Source organism: Haliaeetus leucocephalus, unplaced genomic scaffold, assembly GCF_000737465.1.
Source record: "Haliaeetus leucocephalus isolate CR32 unplaced genomic scaffold, Haliaeetus_leucocephalus-4.0 Scaffold555, whole genome shotgun sequence".
Taxonomy (NCBI): Eukaryota; Metazoa; Chordata; class Aves; order Accipitriformes; family Accipitridae; genus Haliaeetus; species Haliaeetus leucocephalus.
In genome coordinates, this window is record NW_010972991.1 from 12,923,656 (window position 1) to 12,936,496 (window position 12,841).

At 39.4% G+C, this 12,841-nt stretch overlaps 1 pseudogene; it reads right to left on the reverse strand.

The window, feature by feature from the left end:
- The window catches only part of LOC104837778, a 175,040-nt pseudogene extending 173,332 nt beyond the window's left edge, over positions 1-1,708 (reverse strand).
- Between the last annotated feature and the right edge of the window lie 11,133 nt (positions 1,709-12,841).

Here is a 12,841-nt window from a genome sequence, read left to right on the forward strand (position 1 = left end):
AGCAGCAGTCAGCTTGGTGTCATTGGCAAACTTGCTGAGGGTGCACTCAATCCCACTGCCCACGTCCCTGACAAAGATGTTAAACAGCGCCAGTCCCAATATCACCACTCATTACTGGTCTCCACTTGGACATTGAGCTGCTGACTGCAATTCTTTGAGTGCAACCATCCAGCCAATTCCTTATCCACCAAGTAGTCCATCCATCAAATCCATGGCTTTCCAATTCAGAAACAAAGATGCGTGCAGGACAGTGTTAAATGCTTTGCACAACTCCAAGTAGATGACATCAGTTGCTCATTCCTTATCCACAAACACTGTAACCCTGTCGTAGAGGGCCACCAAATTTGTCAGGCATGATTTGCTCTTAGTGAAGCCATGTTGGCTGTCACCAATCACCTCCTTAGTTTCCATGTGCCTTAGCATATTTTCCAGGAGGATGTGCTCCATGACCTTGCCAGGCATAGAGGTAAGACTGCCTGGCCTGTAGTTCCCTGGCTTTTCCTTTTTTCCCTTTTTAAAAATGGATGTTATCTTTCCCCTTTTCCAGCCAGTGCAAACTTCCCCAGACTCCCATGGCTTCTCAGATATGTTGGATAGTGGCTCAGCTACTTCATCCGCCAGTTCCCTCAGGACCTGTGGATGCATCTCATCAAGTCCCACAGACTTGTGCACCTTCAGGTTCCTTAGATGGTCTCAAACCTGATCTTCTCCTACAGTGGATGGTTCTTCATTGTCCCAGTCCCTGCCTTTGCCTTCTGCAACTTGGGTGGTGTGGCTGGAGCAGTTGCCTGCAAAGACTGTGGCAAAGAAGTCATTGAGTACCTCAGCCTTCTCCATGTTCTGAGTAACCAGGTCTCCCTTTTCCTTCTGAAGAGGGCCCACATTTTCCCTAGTCTTCCTTTTATCACCAATATACCTATAGAAGCTTTGTCTATAGGAGCTTTTCTTGTTGCCCTTGATGTCCCTGGCCAAATTTAATTCTATCAGGGCTTTAGCTTTCCTAACCTGATCCCCAGCTGCTGAGACAATTTCTCTGTTTCCTCTCAGGCTACCTGTCCTTGCTTCCACCCTCTGTAGGCTTCCTTTTTGTGTTTGAGTTTGCCCAGGAGCTCCTTGTTCATCCATGCAGGCCTCCTGGTGTTTTTGTCTGACTTCCTCTTAGTTGGGATCCATCGCTCCTGAGCTTGGAGGAGATCCCTGAATATTAATCAGGGATGGTTAATGTCTGGGTGGAGGCATTGGCCACCGCTGGGGTAAATGGTGTAGACCCCCCAGCCGGAGCTGGAGCCTTTGCTCTCAGGCTAGTGCCCACCATTCTGCCTTGAGGGTCAGGTAGGATGAGTGCCCTTGACCTGGGAGATGGCCACAAAACAGCGCCTGGTTGCCAGATTATGTGGGCTTCAAGCCTCTCCACTTGGCCAGTGGAATGCCCCTCCTTCAAAGTGGCGCCCTCCCACACAAACTGCCGCGCGAACCGCGGCGCCACGCCCTGGCTGATGTGCCACACCCTGTTTGCAGCGCTCCGGTGGGCTGCCCTTAGTGGGAGTGGGGGATGGCCGCTGTTACTCCTGGCCCTGCCCATGCCTCCTCAGCCACTCACCCTCGTGAGAGCTGCCGGCTCCTGGCAGGTCTCTGCTCTCTCCTGGGTTTTCCCCAGCTCAGGAAACCCCTCCTGCATGCCATGATCCCCTGCTCCACTGTGGAACATGCCTGCACTGGAGCTGATCACCTCAGCAAGTGACATAGGAAAATAAGTTTTAGAACCAATCCCTAAATAAGGGACAAAATGAAGACAAGAATTATGAATAATAATCAACAAACCCAAATAACAAACAAAAGTAAGCACACTATACACAAATCAAAACAGAAAGTAAAATAAACAGAAGCTACTGACATGTCAAAATGTAAAAGGGGAAATAAAATCTCCAAGAAAACCATAGCTGGAATGTTAAATTGATTTTAAAATATAGAAACAATTGCAAAAAGTTTAAGTCTAATTGTATGTGATGTCCAGCCCAGATGACATCCAGTAAATTGATAGACAAGTTGATACCAAGTCCAGAACGAGATAATAGCAATCAATAGGAAGTAAAGAAGTAAATGGTCATTATTTACTTTTTTCCCATGTATAAATAAAGTAGACCAAAACATTAATATTGCATGTGTATTTTAACTGATCTATAAATAGTAAGAAAAGGTAATGAAGCAACAACTAATTACTGTTTGAAAGTAACACAAAATTCAGGTACGCATTTGCAAGAAAAATCACTAGTGTATTATCACTTCTAAACATGGTTAAAGAAATAGATCCCCAGTGATTCCTCTGTCTTTTACATAAACAGACACAGATCACAGATGTTTAGTGTTGCCCTTAGTAGTTAATTCTTGTTGTAGCAAAATGTGTTCTTTTAAGAAATGTTATTGACATTTTTGTTTGGTTTTTAACCTACCATTTTCTAAAGTAATTTTCTCTTGATACCAGGCCAGATAATATAAAAATATCTAATCCCTAAGTGTCTTTTAAAACTTGGACTCTTTTTCTATGTAGCCACTCACTGCAACATCATAGAATCATTGAATCATTCAGGCTGAAAGGGATCTCAGGAGGCCTCTAGTCCAACCTCCTGCTCAAAGCAGGCTCTGCTGTGCCCTGGTTTCGGCTGGGATAGAGTTGATTGTCTTCAGCTGGTGCAGTGCTGTGTTTTGAGTTCAGTATGAGAAGAATGTTGATAACACACTGATGTTTTCAGTTGTTGCTAAGTAGTGTTTAGACTATAGTCAAGGATTTTTCAGCTTCTCATGCCCAGCCAGCAAGAAGGCTGGAGGGGCACAAGAAGTTGGGAGGGGACACAGCCAGGGCAGCTGACCCGAAGTGGCCAATGGGGTATTCCATACCATGTGATGTCACATCTAGTATATAAACCGGGGGGTCTAGGGGTGGGGGGATCACTGCTCAGGAACTAACTGGGTGTTGATTGGCAGGTGGTGAGGAGCAATTGCATTGTACATCAATGGCATATTCCTATCCTTTTATTATTACTATTGTCATTTTATTAGTGTTATCTTTATCATTATTAGTTTCTTCCTTTCTGTCCTATTAAACCGTTCTTATCTCAACCTATGAGTTTTACTCCTTTTCCTAATTTTCTCCCCCATCCCACTGGGGGTGGGGGGAGTGAGTGAGCAGCTGTGTGGTGCTTAGTTGCTGTCTGGGGTTAAACCATGTGAGAGCAGACCAGGGTGCTCAGCCAGATCTTGGAAACCTTCAACAACAGAGATACCACAGCTTCACTAAGCGACCTCTTTCAATGCTTCATGGTCCTCGTGGTGAAAAAACTTTTCTTTACAAGTCAGACTGCTTCCATTTCAATTTATGAGCACTGTCATTCATTCTCCTGCCCTGCACCTCAGTAAATAACCTGGCTCTGTCTTCTCAGCAATTTCGTCATAGGTACTGGCAGGGTGCTGTTAGCCACTCCAAAGATGTCTCTCCTTCTGGCTTACCAAGCCCAGCTCCCCCAGCTGTGACTCAGAGGGTAAGTTCTCTAGCGCCAGCCAGCCTAGAGGCCCTCTGCTAAACTCACTACAGTTTATCAACTTCTTTCTTGTACTGGAAGCCAACACTGGATGCAATATTCTAGATGTAGTCTGTATCTGAGATTAACAATAGTTTGAATAGATTTTTGTGGCCTGAGAACAATTATTCCCACAAAAATCTCAGCATTACATAGCTTGCAATTCCAACCTGCTAGCACAGACGCACATTTAATAAACATCTGCTATTATTTTAATCTAATTCAAACCTAATTAAAATCCATGTGAAATACAGCTTTCTGTAATCAAAGATGTGCAAATTCAACCAGTCAGGCTCCTCACAGTACATTTCTTTAAGGACAACACCAACTTTTTTTTCAATAAAACACTCTTCAGGAAAAAACCAACATTTTTTAGGGAAGGGCATCACTTATCTCTAACCAGTAACAAATCATGTGTGTTCTGGAGAGACAGGAACTGAAAGTTACAGAATATTAGGTGTTTTATGGTTTTTTTATAAACTGAATCTTACACCTGTAATCAGCGTCACTTATAATAAGAAACCCTGTGAAAAGAAAGAAAGGTAACATGATTATTTTGAATTGATTACAACATTGAAATTACCCCTATTCTTAAGAATAATACCTGAAAGAAAGCTAGAAATGTCAAAGAAATACCTGGTGTGTATCTGCAGTATTATAAATCACCCTAGGATGTCAATTTAAATATTTTTAGTACCTGGCTATTCCAAGATGTTAAAGCCTTACTGCTAAGTATTTATTGCCTTTTTATTTTGGTTTAACTCCTTATTTTGCAAGAAGAAATTAACAGAAATTTTACCTAATAGAAGAATCTGAACATTAAGAAAGTAGAAAAAGAGCAACCTCAATTTAAAAAAAAAAAAATCTATTTCTGAATTAAAAGCAGAAAAAACTCACTTTCTGTATTTACAGGGGACATGTGTTGCAAAAAAACCTTGATTTGCTGAATTGAGAAAAGTGGTCACTTTGATCACTGAAAAGTTTTTTGCTATTTCTTACTTAGAACAGACCAGACCAGACCAGAACAGTATAGAATAGAATTGAATAGAATAACTTGGCTGATAGTAAGATGTTACCTTAAGAAACACATTTCCTAGACCTGACCAAGCTGGCCTTTTGAAAACAGTCATACAAAGTATAATGCAGTTTAAAGCTATCTGTTGGAGATGAACACAAATAAATTAGTTTTTTAGTAACTCACATGTGCTCAAACATTTTCCTGCTTTTAATACTTGATTCAAAGGACAGTCTCATACTTTGAGACTGGCTAATTTTCCCCTTGAAACTTTCTAATAGAAAGGCATCATAAGATTATGTGAACAAAGCATTGAGAAACACAATCATGTATATATATAGATCATGAGGTTGTAGATTTGTGGATTTTTTTTTTTTTTTCTTTTTTTTTTTTTTTAAGCTGGATAAGTTCCCTGTTCTTATTTAGAGTACAATGATTTGTGCCAGCACAAATGAGAGACTGAGCATCAAAGAGAAGGGAGGTCAGTATTGCCACCAGAACTTCTTCTTTGCAATCTCTTCTTGCAGATGGGATGCAAAGATTCCTAATAGTGGTTGTGGCAGTTAGACATCATCTGCCTCGAACCAAATAGGCTGAACTGTCAATAGTTTAGGGTGTTTTGATGAACCCACAGGGCTGAACTGGGAACTTCCTGGCTAACTGCTCAGGCCAAAAGGAAGATTGATGAGAGTCCTAAATGTTGTCTGCAGACACTGATCACCCCAATCTGCTGTTTCTCCTGAGTTGGGCTAATGTTTCTTGTTAATTTCATTATTTCCATGGAAACCAAAAGTGAAAGAAAATAAATTTTTATACTCCTTGAAGGAACCTTTTCCCCCATCTTGCTTCAGTTCACACATGTTCAGATGTCTTCTCCCACATTAACTAAACTTCTTAGTTTTATTCTTTAAAGTACAATGGTGTTTTTTCAGAACACACCTACATTTTCCAGCCATGTCTAGCATTTGAGTATACCTACATTTTTATAAACACTGCTTATGAGAGATCAATGGACTAAGACCACCCAGATAATTTCATACATAGCAACAAACAGCCCTCAGGCTAGGGAGTTTCAGTATATACTGCCTTAGTTTTCAGCTAAACCTCCCAGCATGGTGCTCATAACATGTGACTAATCTAAATTGTTATTTAGCAGAAGTCACTTGGCTAATTCACACTAGAAGATCTGCCAGTTGACCTGGCCCTGCCCAATCAAAACCCCTGCGCACTGTGGGAGGAGATAATATCCCATATAAGGAACTTGTTGGTGAAAACAGTCTGGGTTATTCCTTCCTTAGGAAAGGGTAAGCCTATTTGTGGGATTGTTTTTGCTCAAGGACCTGGGTACACTTGGTGGGTAATGCAGAAGAATGGGGGAGTCCAATGTGTACCTCAGAGTGATTTAATCCTGGGTGAAAATAATCCATCATTTCAGTTGTATGATGGCAGTATTACATGATGTTGTATGTCACCACTGCTGTGACTGCCATATATCAAAGGTATTGTAGCAGGAACCTCTCACTGATAGCCAAGCTAGAAGCAAGAGGAGGAATTAATTGCAATGTTAAAACTTAAGACCTAGTCCGAGGAGACCGGGGTGGGGAATGTAAACAATATATTTTTAAATTGTTGTAATCCATAATTTGAGTTGCATGCTATAGGAATTACTATATCAAGAACCACCTGAACCAATGGAAGACAAGCCTTATAAGAAGCAGTGCAAGAGCAGCAGTGTCCCAGTCTGAGCTGGCTTTGGTGCCAAATAACTCCACACAACAAACCACCTCTCCTGTCCTGAGTGACCACCATAACAAATGGAGCCCAAAGTCATGGACTGAATGAACTCAGGGGACATTTGCGGACATTTGTAGACATTTTATGGACATTTTACACACATTTCGCAGGGATGGTGCATAGACTAAGGGAATGATATCTGCATATTATATCACAGGATGAGAAGGGTAGTGGTGGTTAATGAGGATGTATTGGATAGTGTGAGACCTGAGCACGGTAGGAATGATATAGAGTAAGAGGTGGAGAATGTGCTGGTTTTGGCTGGGATAGAGTTAAATTTCTTCATAGTAGCTGGTATGAGGCTGTGTTTTGGATTTATGCTGAGAACAGTGTTGGTAACACAGGGATGTTTTAGTTACTGCTGAGCAGTGCTTACACAGAGCGAGGGCCTTTTCTGCTCCTCACCCCACCCCACCAGCGAGTAGGCTGGGGGTGCACAGGAAGTTGGGAGGGGACACAGCTGGGACAGCTGATCCCAACTGACCAAAGGGATATTCCAGACCATATGACAACATGCTCAGCAATAAAATTAGGGGGAAGGTTGGCTGGAGGGCCGCTGCTTGGGGACTGGCTGGGCATCGGTCAGTTAGTAGTGAGCAATTGTTTTCATCTGCATCACTTATCTTTCTTGGGTTTTATTTCTCTCTCTCTGTTATTTTCCTTTTCATTACAAATTATTATTATTATTATTATTATTATCATCATCATCATCATCATCGTTGTATTTTATTTTAATTATTAAACTATTCTTATCTCAGCCCACGAGTTTTCTTACTTTTACCCTTCCGATTCTCTCCTCCATCCCACTCGGTGGGAGTGAGCAAATGGCTGTGTGGTGCTCTGTTGCCAGTTGTGGTTAAACCAAGACAACAAGGAGGTCAAAATCTTTGGTCTAAAACTGCTACTCCATTTGAGAAAGTAGGAGAATGTTCTTGCATGAGGGAATATAAAGAATTAGATGATTTAAGTTTATAAATCAGAGAGTGAAAGGAATGAAAGGAGAGATATTTGTTCGGGAGGGAGGGAGAGTAGAAGCTCAGGAGAACTAAAAGAGCCAAACACATAAATCAAGGTTTTATCATCTTACATATACATTATACTACCAGATATGCCTGCCTTGACTACTTTTCCATCACAAAAGTCAAGACACTGAAGTGATGGACTATGTGAAGAAGAAACACCTTGAGTCTTTCACTCTTGAAAACTCTGAAGAGTACAACAATCTTACTGGTATTTGGTAGGGTTAAGGCCACTGTTGTCACATTTGTCTGTGAGTATCACTGTGGCCCATGATGTTGTGGCTAGTGCAGTAAGACACACTCAGATTCTAAGCAGCGTGATTCAGAACTCTGCCAAAGACCCTGCCTGGACTATTGCTGTATGGACAGGGCTGCATGACTCCATGGAGTAGAAAACAGGCAGCAGCAGTCAAGATGTAGACATGTACATAACTATAACTGAAGTTGATGGCCTCAGGATGAAAGAGTCTCCAACAGAGGAGTCCAAATTAAAAAAAAAAAAAAAAAATAGAAAACATGTAATTGTCCCATTAAGATCCAGCCTAATTGTCAGCAGGTCATCTCGGTCAAGATGGAAGAGCTTCAAACATGTCTAGGTAAGTGACAGCTGAATATAATTTTTCATGATAGTGACTTTAGGTGGTTCACCAAATCCCAATAAAATTGTGTACCTTTTGTTCAGAGAGTAATACCTTTGAGGAATGGAGTCTAAATTACCTACTGGATCTAGACCTCAGTCAGCACTATCGGGACATTAATCACTGGTAAGTCTTCAAGATGACCACCAGATGGTCAGACAATAAAAACACTTTTGACATAAATGCAAGACAAAAGACATGTATGTGTGTAATTGAAAAATGTATCACTTATTTATAAGGAAAAAAAATCAGTTGCTCAAATTTGCTCTACTTCAGGTTTACTAGATTTATTTCATTTTGAAAACAAGGAAGGTGAAAAACTATTAAAACAATTTTAGTACAAAAAAAGTACAAACAAAATGATATACAAATCAGTTTTTATTGGCTGCATGCTTATGAAAAGAAAAACCCTTTTTGAAAGAGGATGTTCTGGGCTTTATTAGCATGGGTTCTTCCACTCAGTCTTTTAATATAATGCAGTTATAGACTATTAGAAATGCAATTGAATAGATAAATTTCATTAGTCTAGACTTTAATGACGTTCATTGTACTTAAGGTCACAGAGGATGTGTGTGTAAGATGAGATACAGGTTATATTCATTTGACTATCTGTTATACGTGGAATAGATTAGGTATCAGGTATTTACATAAGCATTTAAATTAGAATATTTTCTTCTCTCTCCTCTTGGAAGGATAGCAGCAATATTTGCTATTAGCATATTTACTGTGAGCAAATAAATAATTTGAATGCCACTTTAGTAATGTAAATCTGTGAGACCTCATGAGGAATAACAAGTAAAAGAATTTTTTGAATCATGTAGTTTATCAATGATTTTTTTTGATAGAAGCACCCTGCAAGCTGAAGATGAGCTCTGGATGCTGTTACCATGGATTAAAGAAATGACAAAGCAAGAGCATTTGAGATAAGGGAAGGGTAGGAAGTAGGCACCAGAGAGTGAGAGTGGCAATAGAACTGATCTGCAATTTTGAATGTAAGAGATAAAGTCTTTTTTTTTTTCAGTTTTTGCTGACTGCACTTTGTCTTCTTAAAATGCAAAGTTTTAAGTCTTTTTACCTTTCTTCTTTTTTTTTTTTTTAAGCTTCCTTAAGCTTGTGTGTCACAATGAAACTTCTGAAGTAGCTTTCTTTCCCCCCTTTTGTCCTCTTTCCCTATTCTAAAATAAGTATACATTGGGCACATTGAGGTCAGAAATTTTTGATCTTCAGTATTACATGAATACTGCATTGCTACTGTCATCTTTGGATCACTTTTCCAGAGAAGAAAGAAGAAGGAAAAAACTCAAAAGTTTTTTCATTCACGAACCTATACAAAATAAAGAGCATACAGACGTGACAGCTCTCTTGGGGTGCAGAGTTCCTTGTCTGAAACTACCATCTACCAGCCAGGATAAAACAGGGCAGCACAATTCCTGCAGTCAATTCCAGAGAGGAAGCTAAAGGATTGGAAACAGTGAATAAGGTCATCCATGACACTTGGCAGTAATTAAATCATTGAAGAGTAAACTAATCTAAACTAAAAACATGTAAGGCATTGAAAGTAGATCCTGGAGTAAACTTGATGGAGGGAAAAATGTTTTCAAAATAAATGATACTTTGAAAGAATAATCATGTTCATGCCCTGAGGGCTGCTTCTGAGGCAATTATAAAGAAAATCAACACATTGCACAAGAAAAAAGAAATTCTGATGAATCATAAGTGACAGAACCAGGAAGGACTTTTCACGTTGCACATTCTGATCCTCAGCATTTTCAGGGGTACTCATTACTATTTAATGTAAGCTAGTTTCAAACATAAGCAGTCTTGATTGTCCCAAATTCCTTCATAATCTGTTATTCTCCTTGACAACTTTCCCTGTTAATAACCCTTTTCCCTTTTTCCCTCTTTATTTATTTATTTATTTTTCCCTGTACAGCTTGGACTTTTCCTTTTTGAGCTTTTGGCCATTGCTCTTTCTCCTGTCATTTTCTAAGGCTGTGAATAATTCCTTTCTTTGATTTCTATTGTTATGTTGTAGGACCTTACATTTCAAGCATTGATCATATCTTAATATTGATAGAACCTTCCTGAAGTGCATCATGTTTAGCTCCTTCAGTCTCTTTATATTCAGAACACATACCACTTTTTCAAACCTTTGATTTTATTTCCCACTATAGTTCTCATACCTTTCAAACTGTGAAAAGAAGAGCTCTGTATATGGATACAAACTTTAAGCATTAAAGCTATATAATATATCATTATTACTTTACTGAAACACAGCATTGGTGCTTGCTTCATATCAGCATCTCAGTGAGTACTTGTATTTGTTTGCTGCATTATTCCTGGATATTTTAGACTTATCCGTTGCATTCTGAAGTATTTGGTTATGCTGTTTATTTCTTTCCATCCCCACCACATGGTAATCTAGAAGAGAGAGATTAACAAACCAAGATATGCAGAAAGTGTCTGGCTGGTTTGCATCGGGGCTTACAATGATTACTGCTTTAAGAAGAAATAACTCCCACATCCTGGCTCTGGGACCCATTAAATATGTGTACAAATCCTACTACAAGTCAGCTAAACTTTGAAAGCGGCAGGCTGATATTCAATCTCATGCTTCTGTGAGAAGTAGCATTCATCTACTGCTGAGTGCCTATTAAAGCTGCCATTTTCATAGAAGCGATATACTTTATGCAAGAATCTACTCCCATCTCCTGTTGAGGTTCAATTCAGAAGCAAAAGTAGTGACATTTTGCTACGTTAGCAAAATGTTAATTTTATTTGTTTTTCCCAGAACAAAATCAGGGTTTTCTAATGGGAAAAAAGCTCCATTTGGGGGGGGGGAGGAAGCCAGTTGTTCTTCACAGCATAGATCTGTTATTATTTAGTGCACAAAGGTTTTTGAATTCAATCATCAGCATCGTTATAAATTTTATAACATGGGAAAGAAAGAGAAAATATCAGAGGAGGATAATCCTTCTTTTCATATTTATTCACTTGATTCATTTCTTCAACTCTGTACAGTGTTGTCATGGTACCTCATTCAGATGATTCATTCCAGCATTTATATATAATCTTTCTTATATTTTGTTTTGCAGTAAAATAAAAGTAGGTGTTTAGATAAAAGCGCAGTTCAGAAAATCTTTTGAGATTAAGCAAAGAAAGTATGCAGCAATCAACACATGAAATAAAATGTCTAATTTGAAATACACAATATCAAGGCTTTGCTGGGAGAGATGTGAAGTATGACTAACAGAAATGCAAATTAATTTGAAATTCAAGCTGAGACTAGTATTTTCTGCATTAGTATGTGCTTGAAAATGGTCTCAGATCTGTGGAAATTAGTATTGAAAGTTGATATCTTTTGTAGTTAACTGCATAATCTGAATCTGCACATCATGCAGTTAAAACTGAAGTTTCTGTTTTTCTTTGCTAACATTATTAGCATTTGAAGATCAGGGAAAAAATATATGTATGCATTCATATTCCAAGGCTAAAAGAATGTGTATCTACTAAGTAGTTCCCCCCAACTTAAAACCTGTGGTTTTGGGGATTTGTTCACTAAAGGGAATCCTAGTAGTATGGATTTGGCTGGATCAAGTTGGTTATTTTTGCACTATAAAAGAGGAGTTCCAACACCATCCCGGTGGGCTTTGCATCCTCTGTCATGTGATTATCCAGTGTAGCCTTTACTTAAATTCAGATATTATGAACTGGGGGGAAAAAGAAGTGTGTGTGTGTGTGTATGTATATATGAATTAAGATTACAGGAAGCCCAAGAGACTCCTGCTGATGTGCTGTGTGGTGTGAAGTGACTAGTATTCTCCGAAGGGGTTAGCCACTCTGTACTGCTCAAACTACTAGCGATAGGGAGGGACTACTCCCTGGGATAGATGCTTGTAGTAAAATAGATGTAGCCAAATAATAACCCTATTATCATATGTAATAATTCTCTTGAACATGAGCCTGCTCTTAGTGCCTGGAAATGATTCTTTTTCAACAGACAGATTCTCTTGAAATAATAGAATTATCCTATTTCACATTCTATATTCAAAACCCTAAAAGATAAGATGGGAGCTGTATTTTCATCACACTTCCCTGCCTGTTTTTTGAAAGCAGCATTGCAAAAGTTATCTTCTCAGTTTTTGGTTTATGAGTGTCGTGGTTTAACCCCAGACAGCAACTAAGCACCACACAGCCGCTCACTCACTCCCCCCACACTCAGTGGGATGGGGGAGAAAATCGGGAAAAGAAGTAAAACTCGTGGGCTGAGATAAGAACAGTTTAATAGAACAGAAAAGAAGAAACTAATAATGATAATGATAACACTAATAAAATGACAATAGTAATAATAAAAGGATTAGAATATACAAGTGATGCACAATGCAATTGCTCACCACCAGCTGATCGACGCCCAGTTAGTCCCCAAGTGACAATCCCCCCCACCCCCACTCCCCCAATTTATATACTAGATGTGATGTCCCATCGTATGGAATACCTTGTTGGCCACTTTGGGTTGGCTGCCCTGGCTGTGTCCCCTCCCAACTTCTTGTGCCCCTCCAGCCTTCTTGCTGGCTGGGCATGAGAAGCTGAAAAATCCTTGACTTAGGCTAAACACTACTTTGCAAGAACTGAAAACATCAGTGTGTTATCAACATTCTTCTCATACCAAACTCAAAAACATAACACTATACCAGCTTCTAGGAAGACAATTAACTCTATACCAGCTGAAACCAGGACAATGAGATTTTAATTTGCAACATGAAACTGAAGTATTTTGCGTCTAAGCAGTTTGTGAAACAG